A 25,714-nucleotide genomic window follows, 5' to 3' on the forward strand; every position below is an offset into this window, starting at 1 on the left:
GCAAACCATTACATTTAGAATGGATAAGCAATGAGGTCCTACTGTACAGCACAGAGAACTATACCCAATCTCTTGGGAGAGAACATGATGGAAGATAACATGAGAAAAAGAATGTGTGTATATATACATGACGGGGTCACTTTCCTATACATAAGAAATTGGCACAGCATTGCAAATCAATTATGTGTGTATATATATATATTTTTTGTCTTTTTGCCTTTTCTAGGGCCACTCCCACGGCATATAGAGGTTCCCAGGCTAGGGGTCGAATCGGAGCTGTAGACGCCGGCCTACACCACAGCCACAGCAACGTGGGATCCGAGCCACGTCTGCAACCTACACCACAGCTCATGGCCACGCCGGATCGTTAACCCACTGAGCAAGGCCAGGGATCGAACCCGCAACCTCATGGTTCCTAGTCGGATTTGTTAACCATTGCACCATGATGGGAACTCCTAATCAACTATATTTTAATAAAAATAAGGGGAAAAAAGAGATGCCACTACTAGTAATGGTCAATCTAAGAAATACAGTGGGTGTTTGTTTCCTAGGGCTGCGGTAACAAAAGTACCACAAAGTGACTTAAACAACAAACATTTGTTGTCTCACTACTCTGTAGGCAAGAAATCTGAGATCAACTTATTGGCAGGGCCACACCTCCTTTGAAGACATGAGGAAAGGCTCTGTGCCAGGCCCTTCTCCGAGCTTTTGGCAGTGCCTTGGCTTGTGACATCGTAACTCCCGTCTTCATAAGAGTTCTCCCTGTGTGTCTGTGTGTCTGTGTCCAAATGCATGTATTCCCTTTTTACGGGCATACCATTTATAATGGATCAGGACACACGCTAATGACTTCACTTTAACTTAATTACCTCTGTAACAACCCTGTCTCTAAACACAGCTACATTATGAAGTACTGGGGTTAGGACTTAAACATATGTTGTTTTTTTTTTTTTTTTTTGGTCTGGGGAGACACAATTTAACCCATAACAACAGGCTTACACTATGACAAAATTGATTGTTTTGTAAGCTATACAGGGTAAGGGATGGAAAGGAACTGGCATTAATTGAACAGTCCTTATGTGCAAGGATAAGGTTACTCTCTCATTTATCTGATTTAGATTTAAAACAGTCCTTTGGAATAGACTGTGATTCTTTCGTTTTGCAGATCAAGTACCTGAGGCTCAGAAAAGTTAAGCAGTGTGCCCAAGGTCACTCTGACTGTTGATTTTATGCACCATGTTGACTAGTTCATGGGTGCCAGATACTTGGCTAAACTTGATTTGGGGGTTTGTCAATGAGGAGGTTTCCAGATGAGATCAGCGCTTGAACTGGTAGACTGAATAGAGCAGATTGCCCTCCCCAGAGTGAGAGGGCCTCATCCAATCCTTCGAAAGTCTGAGTACAACAAAAAGACAATGAAAGGGAGAATTTGCTCTCTGCTTGAGTGCTTGAACTGGAACTGGTTTTCTCCTGCACTTGGACCAGAACTTACAGCATCATTTGTGCTGGTTCTTGGGTCTTTGGGCTGGGATTGAGACTTCACTCTGGCTCCCCTGATTCTCAAAGCCTTTGCGCTTGGGCTGAAACTATGCCTCTGGCTTTCCTGGGCCTCCAGTTTGCAGATGGCAGATCGTGGAACTTCTCATCTTTCTTCCATAATCATGTAAGCCAGTTCCTTATAATAAATCTTTCTATCTCTAGAGAGAGCCACATAAAGATAGATCTAGATCTAGATCTATCTTGTTGGGTTCTGTTTCTCTGGAGAACTCTGATGAATAATTACCCATTGAAAGGGGAATACAAGAAATTCAAATACAAATTATGTCTTAAAATTTCTGCTTCAAAATGCTACCTGGATTCCATAAGGCTGAATATTCTCAAGCTGTGAAGGTGTACTCATTTTCACACATGCTTAAAATGTCCAAAGTGGATGCATCTTTCATGTTAAGGGTGACAGGAACATAATGGGAATTAATAGAATGGCAAGAGAAGCCTCAAATTCTACATCTGTCATAACTAGATGTATGACGTAGAGGAAATCACTCAACTTCAAATGTCACAAGACATATAAGTGAGTTTGGACTTGATATTTACTGTGCTTTATGAATTCAATGATTCTTTGAAAATAGGCATTCTCTCAGTTATTTAGACTATTCAAAATCTATTTCACATTTTTCAATTCTTTTTCAAGCACTGTAAACACAAAAAAAATACAATTCCACTGGTATCAGTTTGAAGCAACAGTCTTTAGTATTTTTCCTTGGGATGTCCTATTCCTGTTCTTTCCAATATTTTTTTTTATAAAACTCAGCAATGCATATAAATGCCTTCCTATATTAATGAATAGACTGTTACACAAAAATTTAAATTAGTGCTGATTATTCATCACATATTTTATATGTAAGGCATGATTTAGTCAGTAATGTTCTATTGTTGGGAATTTAAATTTTTAATATTATAACACTATGATAAACATCTTAAGAGCTCAATCTGTGTTTCCATTTTTTTTGATCTTAGATAAGATGAATATATATGGTTTGGTAACTAACTGAATGTTGAGACCAACAGATAAAGAGAAAAAGTTTTAAATAATTCATATATCATAATCATATTGTGCTCTCAATTCTCGTGGAGACTGATCTGCAGGATTGAATTTTTTTCTCATATGGCTTGGAAATTAAAGTTTTTCCTCACTGATAAATATGGGAGCTTATAAATAGATGGCTATTTAAAGAAAAGGACTTTCATTGACTGAAGAGGAATGTTCTGCTTTTAGCTAGGATTTACCAAGAAATGCGATCCTAAAAAACACTTTTCAGTTTCAATCTTGATGATGGGAAAAACACTACTGCTACTAAGAAACCCTGGCTATGAATTAAAAAAAATAATTTTGAGGGAAAAATAATGAGGATGGATGAGTTTAAGGGTCATGGAAATAACAGGATTTATATTACAGGCAGGCATTTTGGAAGTCAGGTCTTGATCCTAGGGGACACTCTAGAATTTAAGATTCCAATTTGAGAGCCATAAGTATGGAGATTATAAAGTAGAATTTTGAGTGAGAAAAGAAGTTCAAGACTATGGATGCCAAGAGAGTCTATATTCAGGGGCTAAAAGGTGAAAGAAGGGTTAACAAATAGATCAGAGAGGGAGCAAAATGCCATGGAAGCCAAAGAACAAGAAAGTCTAAAAGTACAAATGGTCCCAATTAATGCATGGAAGCATAAGACGAAGGTTGAGCATAAGCCATGGGATTTAGAAGTCAATACTTTATAAATAGAACCTTATGAATCAAAGAGAACATGCAATGAAGAGATTTCATCACGTTGAGAGGAAAGGAGTGTCAAGGAATCTGATGATCCCAGGGAAAGTCATTATTGAACAGGCACAGTAATAAGAAAACTAATAATAACACTTACCTTCATTGACCCATGTCTCTCCTGCTTACTTACTCTCAGCATCTAAGAACACGCTCTATTTCGTCTGAAGGGTTCTAAACAATGTTTAAACCACAGTGCAGTTAAACTTGAAGGATGTGGTAGGTGAGACAATAGGATCTAGAATAATTTACTGTGAAATTTGTTGACAAAGAAAGGAAAAATAATGTGAAGCAAATGTTAATGAAACACTACCTGTGAATGATTGAAAGGAGGTGGTGTATATGGATGAAAATTATAACACTGTTGCTGTTGCTTAAAAACATTGTACAGGTTCCTTTATAACCCAGTAAACATGGAATAAATGAATGACATAAATTTTAAAAGGAGAGAAAGGATTGAATAAATGGAAAGAAGTTGTCAAAGGATGCTAAATATATTCTTTTTAAAGACAATCCACAGAATGGGAGAAAATCTTTGCAAGTGAATTGACTGACAAGGGATTAATCTCCAAATTTTATAAACAACTCCTGCAGCTCCATACCAAAAAAACACAAACAACCCCATCAAAAAAAATGGGCAGAAGATCTAAACAGACAGTTCTCCAAAGAAGACATACAGATGGCCGAGAAACACATGAAAAGATGTTCAACATCACTCATTATTAGAGAAATGCAAATCAAAACCACTATGAGGTATCACCTTACATCAGCCAGAATGGCCATCATCCAAAAGTCTATAAACAAGAAGTGCTAGAGAGGGGGTGGAGAAAAAGGAACCTTAGTACACTATTGGTGGGATTGTAAATTGGTGCAACCACTGTGGAAAGCAGTATGGAGATTCCTCAGAAAACTAAAAATAGAACTACCATTTGATCCAGCAATCCCACTCCTGGGCATCTATCCAGAAAAAACCACGACTTGCAAATACACATGTACTCCAATGTTTATTGCAGCACTATTTACAACAGCCAAAACATGGAAACAACCTAAATGTCCATCGACAGAGGAGTGGATAAAGAAGATGTGGTACATATACACAATGGAATATTACTCAGCCATTAAAAAGAATGAAATACCGGCATTTTTAGCAACATGGATGGACCTAGAAACTATCATGCTAAGTGAAGTCAGCCGTACAATGAGACACCAACATCAAATGCTTTCACTGACATGTGGAATCTGAAGAAAGGATAGACTGAACTTCTTTGCAGAACAGATGCTGACTCACAGACATTGCAAAACTTATGGTCTCCAGAGGAGACAATTTGGGGGGGTGAGGGTATGTGCTTGGGCTGTGGGATGGAAATCCTGTGAAACTGGATTGTTATGATCATTATACAACTACAGATGTGATAAATTCATTTGAGTAATAAAAATAATATATTCTTTTTAGCATATGATAAGTATCTAATGCCTACTAGAAAGATTTCTGTCGAGACTTAAAAGAATTCACTCTCAGCTAGAAAATGAAGTCATTGAGAAGTATAATCCTGCTTTTTCTTTAAAACATAGTTATTAAATAATAAACCAAACAAGGTTTCAGCTGGTATAAAACTAGAAGATATTAACAGTAAATCTAAAAACATTAGAATTAGTGGCTTATTTATAAAATTGTCTCTGTAATTCCACATTTACCTGAAGTGTTCATCTTCCATTTCCCAAGGCATTGAAATTCCAGGTTTAAGATTCATGCGCATCCAAAAATGATGTGCCACTAGAGTTAATAACAAATAATATTTAACCCCCTCTCTGCCCCACTCTTCCACTCATTTTTCATGAGTTGAATGATGGCCCTGTGAAAGATATGTCTATGTTCCAATCCCTTGGATCTGTGAATGTGATCTTACTTGACTATGGGGTGTTTGCAGATGTCATTAAGCTAAAGATCTCAAGATGAGTTATCTGGATTATCTAGGTGGCCCCTAAATCCAATGACATATGTCCTTATAAGAGACATTCAAAGAAGACTCAGGGAGTTCTCTTGTGGCACAGCGGGTTAAGAAACCAGCATTGTCATTGCAGTGGGTCAGGTCACTGCCGTGGCACAGGTTTAGCACTGGCCTGGGAACTTCCACATGCCATGGGACAGCCAAAAAAAAAAAAAAAGGAGGCACAGGGATGAAAGAAGGAAAAGGCCACACGAGGACAGAGGCAGAGGTCAAAGTTATGCAGCACTAGCTAAGATACACATGGAGCACCAGAAACTAGAAGAAGCAAGGAAAGTTCCACTAGAGTCTTCAGAAGGACCTCAGCCTTGTCCTGCCAACACCTTTATTTCATACTCTAGCCCTCAGAATTGTAAGATAATAAATGCCTGTTGTTTTAAGCCATCAAGTTTGCAGTAATTTGTTACAGCAGCCCTAGGAAAGTAATACACCATTCTTGTGATATTCATCCAGAGTTACCGGGAAGGAATGACACATCAAACATTTACTCAGCGTCTGACAGAGACCAAATAACATCTGTTCTTGCGCATTTTAATTATTATGCATCCAGCTTAGATGATATCTGGAGGGAAATGAAAAACAGGATATGAAACAAGCATATCCCACGGCTGAAGTGTTTTACTAGTTAAAACAGGATAATGACAAAATGACAACCTCATCTCCTGCAGGAATTTCCTGACAAAGTGATACAGCTCAGCTTTGGACTTGGTTTTGTCTTTGTCCATTCACATATAAGTATCTTATTCAATTAAAGTTCTCTCTTGTGAGTTCATTTAATTGTATGCAGTTTGTAAAAAATGGAAATTAATAGAAAGGCCTTTAAAATGACATATTTAGAAAGTAACATGCTAAAACAACTTGTGTAACTATTTTTTTTACCTTTTAAACTTCATATTTATAAAAGCATATTTTTTAAAAAATCAAGTGGTTTTAACAGGTTTGTGAGATAAAACACAAGCCTTCTGCAGTTCCTTCCCTATTCTTGATTCTCTCACTATTTTAATAATTTTAGTACTGCTTCTTTTATCTCCTCCATATTTTTAAATAAAAAATTTATACTGATGTCCTTGATTTTAATTTTTCTTCAATTTAAGATACTCATTGACTTCTTAATGTGGAAGATGGAGACTTCTTTCTTTTTCATCCCTAACCCTACATCTTCCTTCACAAACATTTCATTTCTTTCTCTTTGTAGTTTAATATTACCATTTCAATACAATTTGCAATGTATTATAAGGACCCTAGCAATTATTCATAGCTGAGTCACATGGTGCCTTATGACTACATATCATTTCTTGAACTAATTTTGTTTTCGCAAGGTTTAATAGTTGTGTTGTTTTCTTTTGCTAGCTTTCTATATACCAATATTATAATAACTACTCATTCTTTGAGATTTGTTAGTTCTGTGGAAAACAGAAAATGCTCAATTCGTTTCCACTACTTTTCTTAGAAATTACTTCTTCTGGGACACTCTCATTCCATTTGGATTTAATATTATTTAGCCTTGTGGTAGAGATGTCATTTTGGGACCTATCTTCACCACTGTCTAGGAATCTGTATTACAACTCCTTTTCCTGTATCCACATTTTTGTTCTTGGTTTTATATCTCATTTTGTGTATCATATCCTCTAGTAATTTCCTGAAAAAGAGTGAAGCTGCAGATAAACTTTTGAGACTTGCATATCTGAAACTATAATACTTCTACCTCCAAATTATGTGATATTTTGTCTGGGTATAGAATTTTGGGTTGCAAATAATTTCACCCTGAGGTGTAAAAATGCCATTCTATTTTCTTCTAGCTTCCACTGTTGCTGTTGGGATGTTTGCTGTCATTCAAACTATCTTCACTTTGTCCAAAATATTGTTTTCCTCTCTCTGAAAGCTTTTAAGAGCATTTCTTTACACCTTATGCACTGAAATTTCAGTAATATGTCTTTAATGTGGGATTTTTTGCATTCACTGCACTGGGTTATCTGTAGTCACTTTTCAGTTGCTTCTTATATTCTGTAGTATCTATAATTATAGATTACTATATTTTTCTTCCATTACTGCTATTTTGATGACATTCTAGAGGAAATGTAGCATAAACATGTAGATCCAATCTGCCATATGGACTCAAATATTCTAAAGATTATGTTATAAGTTTCTAGCAACTCCTATAGGCAGGTCTGCAAAGGTAAGATTCAACAAATATATTCTTCCCCCTAAAGGAGGGAGTTCTGAATATGGCCACAAAAAAGAGATCAGAGCATCCTTTCCACATAAGATGCATGAAACTAAACAAAATTATTAAAAATAACCATTGAAGGTTCTGAAAATTGACCAAAACAGACAATAAGTTTAGAAGCATTTATTCCTGAAAAAAATGTCATAGCTTTGTGTGGGAACAATGAAAATATGAGTCTTTTATGTCAACTCCATCTCTCCTCCATCTCAGGTTGGGAAAGTAGCAGGTTAATCAGCATAAAGATGGTCAAAAAATCTAGCAACTCTGCTGCCACAGGAAGAGTCAGTATGGAAATGGGGTGTGTGAATACACACATAGATTAATGTAACTAACTAGTGAGTACAGAAACAAATCCTCACATTGATTTCTGACAAAGGTATGAAGGCAATTCAGTGGGGAAAATGATAGTCTTTAACAAATGATGCCACATGGAAAATTGGATTGACACATGAAAAGAAATAAACTTAGAACCATCCCTCATACTGTACTCAAAAATTAACTCAAAGTGAGAATTCCCGTCATGGCTCAGTGGTTAATGAATTTGACTAGAAACCATGAGGTTGCAGGTTCGATCCCTGGCCTCGCTCAGTGGGTTAAGGATCCACCTGTGAGCTGTGGTGTAGGCTGCAGATGAGGCTCAGATCCCACGTTGCTGTGGCTCTGGTGTAGGCCAGTGGCTACAGCTCCAATTAGACCCCTAGCCTGGAACCTCCACATGCTGTGGTTGTGGCCCTAGAAAAAGGCAAGAAGACAAAAAAAAAAGAACTCAAAATATATCAAAAAAGGAAATGTATGAGACAAAACTATAGAAATTACAGAAGAAAGCATAAAAGAAGATCTTCGTGAGCTTGAGTTAGGCAAAAGTGTCTTAGATGTTACACTGAAGCCACAGTCCATAAAAAAATTGATAAATTATACTACTTAATTTAAAACATTTGTGCTTAAGCACACATCCACACCATTAAGAATAAACAGACAAGGCATGGGTTGGAAGAAAATATTTGCAAATCATATATTCAGTAAAGGACTTGTAAACAACTGAATAATAAAAATACAACAGACTAAATAAAAACACATGAGCTAAATATTTGAACAGACATTTCTACCAAGAAGATAAATAGCTAATATATGCATGAAAAGATGCCCAACATCATTACTCCTTAAATTCCAATAAGATACTATTACACACAGATGAGACTAGCTATAAAAATAATAAAAAAGTAATAGTACTAAGTGTTGGCCAGGATGTAATAAACTGGAACACTCATTCATTACTGGTAGAGATGTAAAATGATACTATCATTTTGGAAAACTGTTTGGCAGTTTCTTAAAAAGTTAAAAGTATAAACTTAAAATCTAAGCCAGAAATTCAACTCTTTGAACCTAAGAGAAATTAAAACATTATGTCCACACAATATTTATACATAAATTTTCATAACAGCATTATTCATAATAGTCAAAAAATGGGAAACACTACAAATATCCATCAGTGATTGGATTTTGTCCGCCAAGGAGTTTATTCATACAATGGATCAATAACATAAGGGGCAAACTACTGATACATGCAACAACATGGATGATGGCTCCTTTCCAACTCATGCTAAGTAGAGGAAAACAAACAAGAATTACTACATATCACATTATTGCTTTTATATGAAATTTGTAGAATAGGCAAGATGTTTAAAGATAAAAGGCAGATGAGTGGTTGCCTGAGGCTGGGGGTGGAAGCAGGAATTGATTTTGTATGGGCACAGTGGAACTTTTGGAAGTGATAGCTGTGTTATAAAATTGTATTACAGCAATGGTTGCACAACTATACAAATGTATTAAAAATTCCCACTCTTCATTCACAATTGTTTAATTGTAGGATATATAATTTATACCTCCATAAAACTGTAAAAACAAAACAAAACAAAACCTGACTCACATTAAAAGTTAATTCCAAACTCTTGGAATGTTTTAATTCTCAGGAAGAATTTATAAGCCTGGAAATCATCAACTAGGTAAAACTGGTTTTGCCTCCACTATGGAAATCCGTTCTTGTAGATCCAGTTAAGTCATCAGTCTTAAGATTGTTTCCAGGCCAATATGTACTGATTCAGTGCACCTAAAGATTGTCTTTATACGAGGCTTTTTCAGTCAAATCAATTGATAAAAAAAATAACTAGAGAAAAGAAAAATACTAATATGTATAAATTACTAAATTATATTATTTAAACACATCTAAGTATAAGCTTAATTACAAAAATTAATTACACTAATGAATGTGGGTATCCCTCACCATTTACTTACTGAGGGATCAATACCTTCTGGTCCTAATGGAGCTTGAGGCAAGCTCTTGATTTTCATTATTTTTGTTCTGTGATTAATTATACATAGCAATTTCCTGAATAATATTGGATGGATTAGAATGAATAATTACATGGGCACATAATGATAGGAGTCTGGGTTTGAATGATAGATATGTGTGGTGAAAACACATTCATTCATTTACTCCTTCAACAACTATGTATTATTTATCTGATATTGCAGCACAATATCTGGAGTTACAACAGTCCATAAGACACGGTCTTTTCCTTAAGAAATTTATTGTCTTTTTGAAAAGAATGAGAAGGTTAAAAACAGTTGCCATTGCTCTTTTTATCTTTTTCCCCATTCTGAGAGGGATACAGACAGGCTATCCAGTTGCCATGGAAACCTATATAAGAGGGACCTGACCTAAGTTAGGATCAGGAAAAGTTTCCTTCATGGGATGTTGAACCAAATAAAGTTGGGAAGTTATAAAAGGAAGACGTTTCACATAGAACAGCCTATGCAGGTTTGGGTTGAGAGATGGAATGATATATGTGGGGAACTGAAAACAGTTCATTGAGGCTAGAATTTGGAACTTGATGGGGGTAGATTAGGCTCAAGATGAAGGTAAGGAATAGATACTGAAGAGCACGTAGGTGCTGCTCAGGGCTTTGGAATATACCAAGGGCACTGAAAGTGCATGAGGGAGTTTAAGAAAGATGTTGCTGTTGGACTTGAATATGAGAGATATGTCAGAAATAGACTTTCATTAGCTTCATGTAATAGAAACTCAAAAACATGACATAATTGCTTGATGAAATAAGAGTTTTTGTTTTGTTTTGTTTTGTTTTCTTGGCTGGTTTCTTTGTTTTTCAAATATTAAGAAATCTGAAGGCAGAGAATCCTAACATAACAGTACCAAGAAGAACAAGAGTTTACTTTCTGGCTTCACCAGGTGGCTTTTCTCCTTATAGTCACAAAAGGGCTGCTATAATTTTAAACATTGCACCTACTTTCTAGGCAGGATGACAGGAAAGACAATAGATCAAGGGCTGAGCAAACAAGAGCGCCAGTTAGTCATCTTTTCAAAGAAACATCTTGGAAAATTTCTGGAGTGAAATTCACTTATGTCACATTCACCAGGACCATGTCTTATGTGAACAGCAAGGGAGGGTAAGAAAGCAGATAGTTTGATTAGGTAAACCAGGGCTTTGAAAGCAAAAATGGATAGCAAGTGAAAAAAGTGGATTAAAAAAATAAAAGTGCAAGTAACAAGACTTGCTGACTGCTTGGAAGTGGAGGGGAAGAGAGAAAAAGGGGTCAGAGTAATTTCCAGGTTCCTGGCTTGAACAGCTGGATGTAGATGCCATTTACTGAGACAAGAAATGCAAATTTCAGAGAAAAGACAACAAATCACATTTTGGATATGTTGAGTACAACATCGTTCTAAAACATTCAAGGGGATGGATCCAATGGCCCCAAAGAAATCTCAGCAGTGCAGATTAGAAAGTCATCCACAGATAGACTGTAATTAAAGCTATCAGGGTGGAGGAGATCTTGAAAGAACAGAACATGAGATGAAGAGACAGTCAATGTATTAGAAAGGAAGAATCAATAGAGTTTGGTAACTTGTCAAGTCTGCATAGAGGAAGAAAGTTCAGATTCTACAACCGGGAGATTCTTTTATGCTTTTGGCAGCACGAAAGGGAAATTAATACTTTATGGCACTTTTTTCCCCCTTTTGACAAGGCATTTTTATTCTTTGTAGTCAGCTCAGATAAATGATCTCTTTTAAATTACTTTATGCTCTCTAGGAAAAAATAGATGATGAAACTGAATATGTTTAATAGAAATTATGTTAAACCACAGTCGTGACTCGACATTGAAGAGGCCCGAGCCCAACCTTCAACACCATTAGAGAGTCTGCCTCTGGGATGATGATTCACTTGTCTACATCTTAGTTCTCCATTGTGGCAAGTGTGAAGTCTGGGATCCAGGCTCCGCTGATGGAAATGGGTCCAACGAGGTTCACGGTACCTGAGTTCCCTGGAGACAGGAGCTAAACAGGTACAGGTCAGGTTAGCAAAGGGCATCGTTATCTCTCTCCTTGCTGTCCACAGAGGTCAGGGATGTATGTTCTTCAGGGTAACTGCTACTGACCACCCCTCCTTGACCCTTTGCTTCTGAGAAGCCTTAGCAGCAGGGTCTCCACACAGACTGAAGAGTGTGTGGTTGACCTGCTGTGTTTACTTGACATTCAACACGGAGATGTTAAGTGAGATCATCAGGCATCTGCTGAAGTGATGAAACACAGAATATAGCCTATTCCTGGCAAAAATATTTCCTGCATTTTAGAGATAAATATTTATTTCAGCTCTGCTGGGAAGCATGTGCCTAATAAGTGAGACGTTCTTTTTTTAATGGTCTGTTTATACTTCAGCAATTTCACATCATGAAATTTGGTCGCATACATCATATATAATTTTCAAAACATATTTTCACAAAATACTTCAGAGAAGATCTCGAAACTTTATTGTCAAGCAAATATCTTTTTTGAAGCAGGTTTTTTTTTTTTTTCTTGTTTGTTTTTCTTTTTGGCTTTTTAGAATCGGACTTGCGGCACATGTCCCAGTTCCCAGGCTAGGGGTCAAATCTGAGCTACAGCTGCTGGCCTACACCACGGCCACAGCAACCCAGGATCAGAGCCGTGCCTGCAACCTACACCACAGCTCATGGCAATGCCAGATCCTTAACCTGCTGAGTAAGGCCAGGAATCAAACCTGCATCCTCATGGATACAAGTCAGGTTCGTTACTACTGAGCCACAGTGGGAACTCTGAGAAAATATCTTTCTTTTTCTAAGTTCCCATAAATCACTTCAAAATTTTTGTTTTGTAATAGGCATAGATACCAAAGTTTTTTATTCATATATCTACTTTTTCTTCCAAAGGATCCAAAAGCTTACAAGGACACGTCACAATGTATACAACATAGGGGAATGGTTTTGCTTAAAAATTAGCTTTTGGGGGAGTTCTCTTGTGGTGCAGTGGGTTAAGGATCTGGGGTTGTCACTGCAGTGGCTTGGGTCACTGCTCTGGCCTGGGTTCAATCCCTGGCCTGGGAACCTCCACGTGCTGCAGGCACAGCACCCTCCCCACCGACCAAAGAGCATTTTGTTGCTAAATTTTTTAAGAACACATTAATTGCAGAGGTAAACATGTACCATAGAAAGTGGAAGCCAGAATTTAGGGAGTCCCAGAAATAATGCTGTGTGTGTTTCTGGGCACTGAAGATAGGTATATAGGCCAGTGTTTCAGGATATCTGGGCCAAGACATTGAGCTCAACTCAATTTTGGTTTTATGTTCTTCAGCTCCAGGTCTATGATGTCTGCATTAAGTGGCTCCTTTTCTGTCACATGCCTCCTCTATGATCTTTGGTACTCATATTTTAAAATGCAAACTATGTTGGAGTTGCCGTCGTGGCGCAGTGGTTAACGAATCTAAGAACCATGAGGTTGCGGATTTGATCCCTGGCCTTGCTCAGTGGGTTAAGGATTCGGCGTTGCCATGAGCTGTGGTGTAGGTTGCAGACGCGGTTTGGATCCCGCGTTGCTGTGGCTCTGGCGTAGGCCGGTGGCTACACCTCCGATTCAACCCCTAGCCTGGGAACCTCCATAGGCCGCGGGAGCAGCCCAAGAAATGGCAAAAAGACATTAAAAAAAAAATGCAAATTATGTTATAGGACCTGCTTGCAATCTGTTGTTTGGGAAGAATTTCCTTGACAAGTAATCACACTCACAAGTTGCATCCTTAAAATAAATTATTTCAAGTTGATCAACTAAATTAAAACTGAAGGAAAGAACAGATCTCATTTTGTAAGTTTAAGTGTGTATAATCCATCACATGAGGGAACTTTATTTCATTTTATACTGCCTGCTATCTTGAGAGGTAGGTAATAGCTGTATTTTGCTACTGGGGAACTGACTTTAGAAGGGTTTAGCAATTTACCAAAGATTTTAGGGGAAAGTAGTGGAGTCAGGGTTCCAACTCTGTTGACTGCAGAAGCTCTGATAAGAACAACTGCACATGGCCTCAAATAATTCTTAATATTGCGGATGTTAGGAAATATGTAATCCAGGTGTCAGTCATTTGAAGGTCCTCAAGTTTTTCTGATTTATGGGGTCACAAGGTTCTTCAGTACTTAAATAAAATTGTCTTGAGCTGCCATCTTATAAATGCTGCCAGCTCATTGCCCTCACTAATATAGCTGAAAATTCCCCCTAAACCTTCATTCTCAGTCCCTATTCACTTTGCTTAAGAATAAGAAGTTTCTGGAGTTCCTGTCGTGGCTCCGTGGTTAACGAATTTGACTAGGAACCATGAGTTTGCAGGTTCGATCCCTGGCCTCGCCCAGTGGGTTAAGGATCCGGTGTTTCCGAGAGCTCTGGTGCAGGTTGCAGGCACAGCTTGGATCTCTCATTGCTGTGGCTCTGGTGTAGGCCAGCGGCCACAGCTCTGATTAGACCCCTAGCCTGGGAACCTCCATATGCTGTGGGTGCAGCCCTAGAAAAGGCAAAAAGACAAAAAAAAAATATAAGAAGTTTCAATAGTTTTGATAATCTTGTAGGTGGAAATAATTATAGCAATGTTACCATCCTGGTGTATTTTTTATCAGGTCTCCAAATGCTGATGAAGGTACAACAGCAGGGTCTTTATTTGGGGGAGTACTGAGTACCTCAGCTATTACTTTTGATGCTTAGTACTCTATAATAAAACTGTTATCTTTCCCATTTTACCTATGGGAAAACTGAGGCCCAGAATGTTTAAATGACTTTCCTAATATCACACAGCAGTTGAGTTGCAGAGATGGGATTCAACCTCTGAAACCTGAACTTAGGCTGAGCCTGAGCATCTCCATGCTCTGCCACTAGATTCTGAATCTTTGTCTTTATAGTTTGCCATATTGCTTCAACATAGTAGACAATGTGTATGTTATACATTTGAGAAAGTGACAACTAAAATAATATAATCACTGTCTAAAATGAAGGCGACATCCCTCCTTCTATTATTTTAGCTGGGGATAAATGTCACAATTGTAGATGTATGATGCATTCATTTATTTATTCATGAATTGATGAACATTCAAATGAACATTTATTTCACTTTAGGCACTCTTGTTTGTAATCAAGGCCTAGACTTCCTGAGTCAGATATTTTTGTTGCTATTTTAGAGCAATGATAACATTTTCATTAGATTTATGATCTCTACCTTCTTCATAAAAACCTGACTTTATAAGGATAGTAACTAAGGCTCAGAAAGGTCAAGACACTTGCCATCAGCCAGTTGGAAGGAAATAAAAGGGATTTGAATTTAGGTCTTCTGATTTGCTATCTTGGTGTTTTATTCACAGCATCACTAAAAAGGAAAAAAGTTTCAGTAACCCAAGTACCACCTAAAACAATAATCTAGGAAGAGCAATGGATGGATACATTACTTACAATTAATGCTCTTATTTCTATTTCAATTTTCACAATTATTTTAGATTGTTACAGATTTTTATCATGCATAAGTAAATGAATGTACTTTTTGAAATTTTGCAATCTTATCCTTCCAACTTGAAAATGGATTTCAGCCAATAGCTCTGAAAGACACATTTCACTTAAGCACTTAGCTTTGGAAAAAGGATAGAAGCAAGAATTTATTCATTTTTAAAAAGCGATTTGCTTTTTATTTTGCTCTATTATCCTTAGCTCAAGTCTTTATTGACACTTTAGCCTTTTTTGTTAGTGGTCTGACTCTTAGAATATTTTAGATGCATGAAAAATCAATTTGCTTAACTGAATAAGTAGCTCTGTAAGAGTGATGGGAAGTTCACAGCTACCTGCCCAACACAGGCAGCAAGAACATGACTTTGGTCCTGTCCCAAGTCTATAAAGTCAGTAAACCCAGGGCAGAATCACTCAGACAGGATTCTATACTGGCAGAGAATTCCTTCATATCAGGGACATGGATATGGATGGATGCATTGGCCTTTTTATTTTCCAACAATGTATTTCTTATATGAGCCTTAGAACTCATTGTCCTAAAAGGTAGCAGCTTTATTAAAGTAAAATAAACTACTAAGCCAAAAGTATGACATATTTTTCCTAAGAAAAATTGCCATCCAGACACTTAATCAACTATACGTGTGAGTATATATTGTTTCTTGCAGTTTCTACCTAAAGATGTATAAGCTTCTCTTGGATAGAAAAATCTCTTGACTGACCAACGTCTGAAGAAATCATATCATTTTTTGGCTTCCCAAAGATGATTTCAATAGGTAACTATGGGTTTATAATTAAACCCAAACTTTATAGAGACCAAATTTTCTCATTTATTTGTTTTTTTCTTGACATTTAGGAATATTTTAAAAAGAAAAATAGTTATTCTCTGGTTACTGTAGAAAGTCTAAGAAATTGTAAGTGACAAGAGATTTGAAATCCAGTGCTTTCCTTCTAGTAGTCTCATCAGAAATAAAATAGCCAAGACTTGTGAAGTGCTAGAAACATTCACGTTTATGAGTGCTTTACATACACGAACTAGATTCTCACAAAAAGCCAAGTAGGTAGGCGCTGATATTACCAGGAAAGTCAAGAGGCTTGCCCAAGGTTTCCTGGTTGGTAATGATCATCTGAAGGATGAGTACAGGCAATCGGCTTCAGAGTCTCAACTTCAGCCTTGAAAGCCCGCCTGTCTCTCTGAACAAAAGCTAATTCAACCATACTGATAGAGTACTCCTGAAAAATGGGGGAAACTGAATTTTTAGATCATTGAATTCTCAGATCATTGATACAGATAGACAGAAGTGCTGGAAATTATAGCATGGCTCTTTTCCAGTGCAATCAATGCTGAGATGACTTTGTTTCTTCTTCAGAGCCACCGACATAGCTCCTAAAATTGGTGTTAAAAGGAAATTCCTTTGATTCATTAGGAATTTATGAGTACCGACACTGTGCCAGGGACTTGCCTAAACACCGCAGATGGTACAATGAATAAGACTTAGTCTTTGAGCTTGAGAATTCTTCTTTGTTAAAAAAATAAATAAATAAAAGAAATCACACTTTAAAAATTCTATTATGCTATGCTATTCTTGTGGCTTAGTAAATAAGAATGTTAAATTTTTTTCCCCTTTCTTTGATGATTGAGTACTGAGGATTAGGCACTGCATGATGATTCTTATTCTATAGTAGATGAGTTTAGGTGTGGGACAGATTAAATTTGGTTCAAAGTCTAGAATTTACCTTGAAAATCATAGTTTTCTAACATCTACGAATAAGCTTGTTTTCCTGACATTTATTTTTTTAATAAAAGAAAGCAATTCTGACTTTCCACTTATTTGCATTATTGCTGAGAGCTATGTTTTTGTTAATTGGATTTTTACTGTAATTGGCATGACACCTTTGACATTAGACTCTCAAAGCCATTGTTTTATCCTATTCATTTTTAGTTTTTCTTTATAGTAGGCAATCACATTTTTATAGAAAGATGTATAAAATTGGAGAGCTTTAGGGCAGAAATAAAACAATACCTCTTGGAGGTTTAGGTTTCAAAGAGTGAATAAATCCTTTTTCACACATTTTTCATAGAGGACACTGTTCACTATTCTAGCTGATGGGGAGAGTGTTGGAAAACCTCCATCTACAGATTACGTATATGTTAGCTCTACAAGGAGACAAAAGTGGATATGCTACTATTAAGATCCCGAAAGTGAAGGTCCAAATTGTATTTTGATCTTTAGCCTCTCTACCCATCTGCTTCCAGACCCCTATAATTCAGCTGAAGCTTCCTTGCTGGTGCACCACATGCCAGAAAGACTCTTCCTAACTTGATCTGCAAGGCTAATGGTCGGATCTGACACAGCATATGTTGTAACATACTATTGGTTACTGAATACACACAGAGGCTTGAGACAGCTGGCCATGGCCACACTTCTGGCTTGGAGTCACGCCCTGAACTTCTACAGTTGAAATCAGTCCATGCTTCTCTGGCTGCCTGATCCACTACCCATGTGGCAAGAGAGCCAAAGTGGTAAACCAGTTTCACCAAGGCTCTGATGTACCCAAAATGTTTACCTTGTACACTGACCCATATGCTCTTTCATTTGATAGTGGCTGCTCCTTTGTAAGAATGATGCCAGTTTCTTTTGAGATGGTACCTATTATTATCCACTAGTATATATTCCAGAAAAAATGCATTTTTTGAATGGAGTCCAAGGTGGGTGAGCCTGGTTACTTGGGAGAATTAAGTCAGCATTTAGGGGCTTCCCAAGGGAATGCTCTTCCCAAGACCTCATCACATTCTTAGCTGAGTTCTTGACATTTATGTTCATGCTGTTTACTTCATATGAAAGCTAAAGGCAAGGTAGAAAATACTATGGTTTCAATGTGTGTTGAGGCCATTGACTAGCCCCTGAGGTCACAGAAGATAGTCAGTGGCTCAGGATCAGGTTTATTCCTTTATTTTTTCAGGAGGAATAAATAATTTATTCATTTTAATGGCAGGAGACAACAATAGTCAAAGATGACAAAGTTCCTTGAATTACATAAAAATGAGAGTTCTCATTCATAAAATGTTTGCGTGGCACAGAGGCAGTTGAAATCCTACCATATGACATCAAAAATTTAAGTATTGGATTTCTAAGTAGTTTTACCATTGAGTATCCATGTTACATCTCCTAGAATGTCCTTTTCCTCATCAGGATCAGGTTTATTTTATTTTATTTATTTTTTGTCTTTTGTCTTTGTTGTTGTTGTTGTTGCTATTTCTTGGGCCGCTCTCGCGGCCTATGGAGGTTCCCAGGCTAGGGGTCAAATCACAGCTGTAGCCACTGGCCTACGCCAGAGCCACAGCAATGTGGGATCCGAGCCGCGTCTGCAACCTACACCACAGCTCACGGCAACGCCGGATCGTTAACCCACTGAGCAAGGCCAGGGACCGAACCCGCGACCTCATGGTTCCCAGTCGGATTCGTTAACCACTGCGCCACGACGGGAACTCCCCAGGATCAGGTTTAAATGAAAAGAAACTGGTTCCTAAATTCCTGGCAACAGTATGCTAGAATCCACTTTTTATCTATGTGTTTGTAGGCAGGTGAGAAAAGCAAGCACCACATAAAAAATCAAGAAATTCTAATAATAAAATGACAATTATTTGATGATCAAGCCATCTTTTTTTGCCCATATTTTGAAGAATTCTGATATCTCCAGCTTCAATTTAGAGACTGGATGTGTTGGGTGAGTTATTTGAAGTTTCTATTGTTTCTTTAAGTGACACCATTAGAAGGATGGGTTGGCCACTACAAAATAATAGACAAAGCAACTGGTGAAATAAGACACAGTCAATATTTATCTAAATGATAAATTCATGTCAAGAATTCCAATTACTACCTATCTGCAGACTTATTATACCCACTGTTAATCATACTCTTTCTGAGAGAGAGCCCATTATAATCAGTACAGACCCTCCAATGAAGCAAAAGCAAGGATAAAATAAAAAGAGGTTGCTAGGATGAAGGTTGCAAATTCTAAACAAAGATGAGTGACACATGTTGGGTAGGATAAATCTACAAATAGCCTGGGGCCAGACATCAGACATTATTTGAAATGACAAACGTCACATTAACTAAAAGGGAAAAAAAAGAAAAAAAAAAAACGGAGATCACAGATGGAGACAAACAGTGGTGCTAAAAGTTATACAACTGCATGATTCATTTCCAGAAGAAATCAATGTTGAGATGACTTTTTTCCTCCTTCAGAACCAATAATGAGGCTCCTATAATTAGGTAAACTTTCTCTGTCCTATCAAAACAAACCGTTAAGCCACAGAGAGCCACTGACACATCTAGCCCTCAACCAAAGCTATAGTATTTTAATCTAAGTACAATGCAAAGATGCATGAGTCAATCTACCGTAAATTTTCAACAAATAGTATGTGTCATTGGAAATAACTTCTGCTTTTCCAAAGACCGTAGATTTATTCTGTAGGAGTTTTAGAAACAAGCAACAATAATTTTAGCAAAAGCAATTCCCTGCGTTCACTAAACCATAACTGTCTGAAACTAGTTATTTCTAGAATTACACAGAACCAAAATAGCAAACATGTAAACAGAGAGCTATGGGTTAGAATTCATCAAACAAGGGGGGAAAAGTTTTGAATTTTAAGGTATAAAATATCACAGCTGTTAACTATTTATAGTTGCCCAATTGTAATTCACAATTCAAGCACTAATTAAAAACATTCTCCCTAAATAGAAAACCAATTTACTGTATGTGCGGAGTGAATAATACAATCAGCTTTCCCCAGCTATCAGTTTTCTCTTCATACAGTTGGTCAAAAAGTAATTGACCTTTGGACTCCTCATTAAAACTCAGCAATGGAGTCTGGAAAAAAAACGAAGTTGGGTCTATTCATGCCATCAAATAAGGTTATAGCATATCTAATCCCATCATTTCAGCTTTCTCTATTGTCATCATGAGTTGCTGGGCCGTGGTCTGAACCAATTGGAGGGATAAAGCAGAGTTGAGCCGATTGGCCATGCTACATTTTATCCATTCCACACACACAGGCAGAGCCTTAGTTTGCCACTGAGCAACAAAAAACGTGAGACATGCAAGTGACATCTGTCTCAATCAAGACATTGGGATGGAGAGATGGACTCTCACTTGTCCCCACCTTATGTTGTTGGGTTGTGTTAATGCCTAAGGCAAATTCCAAGAAAAGAAATTCTTTGCGGTGCTCATTTCTCCCACCTTCTGAAATGTCTGAGGAGACTGAGAGCTTGAGATAAATTGGGGATGGTGGAGCAGGATAAAGGGTGAGGGCTATGGGTAATACATTTTCCTGGGAAAGGATAAAATTGTGGAAGTTAATTAACAAATCAATGGGTGTCTAAAATTGATGCTGGAAGGAAACAGAGATAGCCACATTCAATCCTTTTATTTTATAGATAATAGCAATGATAAAACCCAGAGATTTAAAATAACAAGCCTCAAGTCACACTTTGTGGAGACATGAATTTGGGTCTCAACTCCCAGCCAAGTTTTCCCAGTCACAGCACAGCTTTACTACTCTTTCATTTTATCTGTTAAAAACAAACAAAAATAAAAACAGAACCAAAATTCTCGATGAAGACATTTTGCAAAGTCACATATATGTGCTTGGATCCTTCTGCCAACAGTTAGCTCTAGTATGGCTGTTGTGTATGATCTTGCTCACTCTCAAGGACGCAATATTCCCCACACCACCCCCTTTCTTAACCCCATGCTCTTGTCTTGGTTTGTGTATATATGAGAGGCAAGTTTTAGAATGCCCCCTTGGATTCTTTGCAAGTAAAATATGTTTCTTTACATTCAACGAGAAACTTGTGCTTTTATTAAGGTGACCATATAAATTATCTTCCAAACCACACATTTGTGAGAGCAGATGGGGTACTACCGATTATTACAATAGGACAACAGGTGCAAAGTGAACTACTCTTGGCAAACTAGAACATGTAATCTCCCTAGCTTCAGAGTTTCCAATATCCATAATAGTAAAAATCCCCTGTACAAATATTTGTTCTATTTTGTAGGTTTTTTTTAAGGTATGTTTTTGTTTTTTATTCTGAAACAAAGGGAGTTTCCATTGTGGCTCAGTGGTAATGAAACTGAGTAGTAACTACGAGGATGCGGGTTACATCTTCGGCCTTGCTCAGTGGGTTAAGGATCCGGCGTTGCCAGAGCTGTGGTGTAGGTCGCAGATGCAGTTCAGATTTGGCGTTGCCGTGGATGTGGTGTAGGTCAGCAGCTGCAGCTATGATTTGACCTCTAGCCTGGGAACTTCCACATGCCGCCATGTGCAGCCCTATAAACCAAAAAATGAAAAAAAGAAAAAAGAAAGGTAGCATTATGTAGTAAAATGCCAAAAAGAAATAGAAATAAGATCTGGAGGTTCAAGTCCTACTTTTAACTGTGAGACCTTCAGCAAAACATCTATCCTCTCTTAGATTCAGTATCTGCATCTATTAAAAGACAGGGTTGGACCGAGTCACTGTTAAGTCTTCTTCTAACCCTAATGGTCTAGAATTTCTATGTCCTCCAAATTTGCATTTAATGTGATGTGTGTACATACCTACCTACCTACATATATATCCATGTGCATATATAAAAATAGAGGTCAATTATGAAAAGAACATAAAGTTTCAATAAATTTTAAATAAGGAAACAACCAGAATTTGAGTCTGGAATACACTGTTGGTAATGTTATTATCTTCAAAAAGAAAGCAAAATTGTTTATCTATATTGACAGTCACACCCAGACACATAATGTCACAGTAACTTGGTAGTTCAGTGACAGACAGGAAATGTTTTTTCATGTGCGTTTTTGGCAAAATGCTACAGCTTAGGATACTGGTGGGGTTTTTGTTCTAACAGAGTCTTTTATGTGGCAAAGTCACATTAGACGCTGTCTGGTTGCTCTTAGTTACGAAGACTTTTCCTATTTGACTCACCTTCAATTTTTAGGCAAATTCCCTGGCTTCCTGCTATTGTTTCTGGGTGTCTGTAAGTCCTTGCAACCTTTCTATGTCTTCTGAAAGGAAAGACTAAGTGATAAAAGTGTTACATGGCCCAGGTAACTTTAGAGGTGTGAATTATTAAAAACATAAAAGTACCAGGATAAGAAATAGAAATAGAATTTATCATAAATTCCAGATCCTTATCCAGTTTAATAAATCCTCCCTTTTAAATTATAAGTGATAAGCCTTATCTACTTTCTGCACATGCCACAGACACGATTTGGGGCAGTGTTTTGTCTTTCCATATTGCTTGTCTGAATTCTAACATTTCAAAACTTCGTCAAGTCATCTTGTTGAGCTAGGGAGACAAATACAAATATCAGTAGTTTCTCTCTTGGATTGGTTGTAAATTTTAGGTGCAATATTGCTTCTTTATTTGATGACTGTGATACTTTCCTACCCAAGCTGCAGTATAAGAAATAGCTTTTTTTTTTCAAAAAAAAAAAAAAAAGAGCTTACTGAGCTATGAGCTTAATAATGTGCTAAGCATTCTCCACGCACAACCTCAACCAATCCTCAAAATGATACATTACACAAAATCAGGTTCAGAAAGATAGATTATTCAACCAAGTTTGCACTGCTGGTAAGTGGTAAAGCCAAGATTCAAACCCAAGTATATTTGAAACCCAAACTCTGTGTTCGTAACGACTGTAGTGTTATCTCAGGTTATATAAAGGGGTAACGCCTTTCTTCTTTACATTTGCACAAAGTCATACATTTTTCACACGCTTACTGGCACTTCCAAGTAGCATATTTGGTCATTACGATGTTCTATGAGGGCAGCAAAAAGGATAAATGTTAAGTTCATTTTAGAGATGAGGAACTGATGCTCAGAGAGGATCATCCAGCATCACAAAGCTAGAAAATTATAGTGCCAGAAATTGAATCTGTGTCTTGGGGCTGCTGCTCTAGCACAAATCCATAAAACAAGAGTTATTTGTTGAAAACAAAATTTTAAAGTTAAACACTAGGGATCAAAAATTCAAATATACAACTAACAAGGACCTATAGCACAGGGAAATCTACTCAATATTCTGTAAAAATCTATATGGGAAAAGAATCTGAGAAGGAAGAGGGGTGTGTGTATATAAAACTGATTCACTTTGTTGTGCCACATGAAACTAACACGGCATTGTAAGTCAAATATACTCCAATAAAATTTTGAAAAACGAAGTTAAACATATTTATGACTCCCCTCAGGAAAAAGCATAATCAATCATAAGTAAGGAACAACTGCTATATTAATCACAAATGCTAGAGGCCCCATTTAACAAAATTTGGTTTTCCTCTCTTACCTATCTCACATCTCAACCAATGTCTAAATTTGTGACAACACCAATAAATGATTTATATATATATATTTGATATAACCCAAACCTCTATGACTCCCTCTGTCTTGTTACACATCACTTTATATCGACCAGTCTGTTTTTCTCACCAAATTCTGATATTAAGCCAGAATGGCCATCATCAAAAAGTCTACAAACAATAAATGCTGCAGATGGTGTGGAGAAAAAGGAACCCTCTTACACTGTTGGTGGGAACATGAATTGGTGCAACCACTATGGAAAACTCTATGGAGGTTCCTCAAAAAACTAACTAAAAACAGAACTACTATATGACCCAGCAGTCCACACTCTTGGGCATCTATCCAGAGAAAACTGTAATTTTAAAAGATATGTACTTAAATATTCACTGCAACACTATTTAAAATAGCCAAGACATGGAAACAACTTAATGCCCATAGACTGAGGCATGGATGAAGAAGATGTGGTACATATATATTCAGTGGAATATTACTAAGTCATAAAAAATGAAATAATACCATTTGCAGCAACATGGATGGACCTAGAGATTATCATTTTGAGGGAAGTTAGTCAAATAGTGAAAGACAAACATCTTATGATATCACTTACATGTGGAATCTAAAAAAAATAATACAAATGAACTTATTTGCAGGACAGAAACAGACTCACAGATATTGAAAACAAACTTATGGTTACCAAAGCAGACAGGCCAGGGGAGGGAAGGACTGGGGGTTTGGGATTGGTTAATGCACACTGTGGTATATAGAATAACTGGCCAATGGGGACCTGCTGTATAGCACAGGGAACTCTGCCCAATATTCTGTGAAAATCTATATGGGAAAAGAATCTGAAAAAGAATGGGTATGTGTATGTGTATAACTGAATCACTCTGTTGTACAGCAGAAATTATCATGACATTGTAAATCAGTTATACTTCAATAAAACTTTTAAAAAATGAAAAAAATCTGATTTTAAGTATAAAATCATTTTGTATAGGTCTTCCCATAGAGTGGGTGCTCACTAAAAGTTTGCTGAATGAAAGCAGAAAGTGTTATTGTTAAGATATTTAATAATAACATTTACTGAGTCTTTAATCTTTAATATATACCTGCCATTCTTTTAATAACCTAAGGTATATTGAAATGTTTAATCCTAACAACTATTCTATTTCATTTCAATCTCACAGGTACAGAAAACGAGGTACAAAGAATTCATGGAGTTTTCTAAAATCATAGTAAGAGGCAAGGTGAGAAATTGAAGCTAGTTAGTGGACTTTCAGAAAACTAAGATTTCAAACTGTGAGAAAAAAAAAATGTATGTGTGTGTGTGAGAGAGAGAGAGCCTGGGTCACTTTGCTGTAAAGTAGAAAACTGACAGAACACTTTAAACCAAATATAATGGAAACAATAAAAATCATTAAAAAAAGATTTCAAACTCATTAGCACTTGGCAATGGTATTCTTTTAGTCTCAGCTCCATTTAATAAAAATATTGAAAATGCATTCTAATAATGTCTTGCTACTGAACTGATGTACTAGATGGAACGCCATTTAAAAAACACCTTCAGGTTTTCCTGCAAGAATTAAATGGCACTCCATCATTTGAAGATCAGACCAGAAAAAAAAAGAAATGCTGCTTCAGCAGATTCTCTGCTGAGCACCTGACAATAAGAGCCATCATTAGGTGGTGGTAGATAATAGCATGGGCCTCGAAGCAAAGCAAATAGGCTCTAGACTCAGCTCCATCCTTGTTTGGGGCCAAGTTCCCCAGGTCCACTATTAGGGGGTTTTTGTGCCCCTTTGGCATGGTGCCAAACTAAATGTGAAGTTTCACCCAGCTTATGTCTAGGCACATGAACTATAATCCCATTTGTTTGGGGCTTATTCTGGGTTGGTTACTCTTCATTTGCTCTGGTTATTTTTTTTCTTGGCGGACTGTCTTTTTTAGACTATATCATAGTGTCTCACTTGCCC

This window comes from Phacochoerus africanus, chromosome 6 (assembly GCF_016906955.1).
Source record: "Phacochoerus africanus isolate WHEZ1 chromosome 6, ROS_Pafr_v1, whole genome shotgun sequence".
Lineage (NCBI taxonomy): Eukaryota > Metazoa > Chordata > Mammalia > Artiodactyla > Suidae > Phacochoerus > Phacochoerus africanus.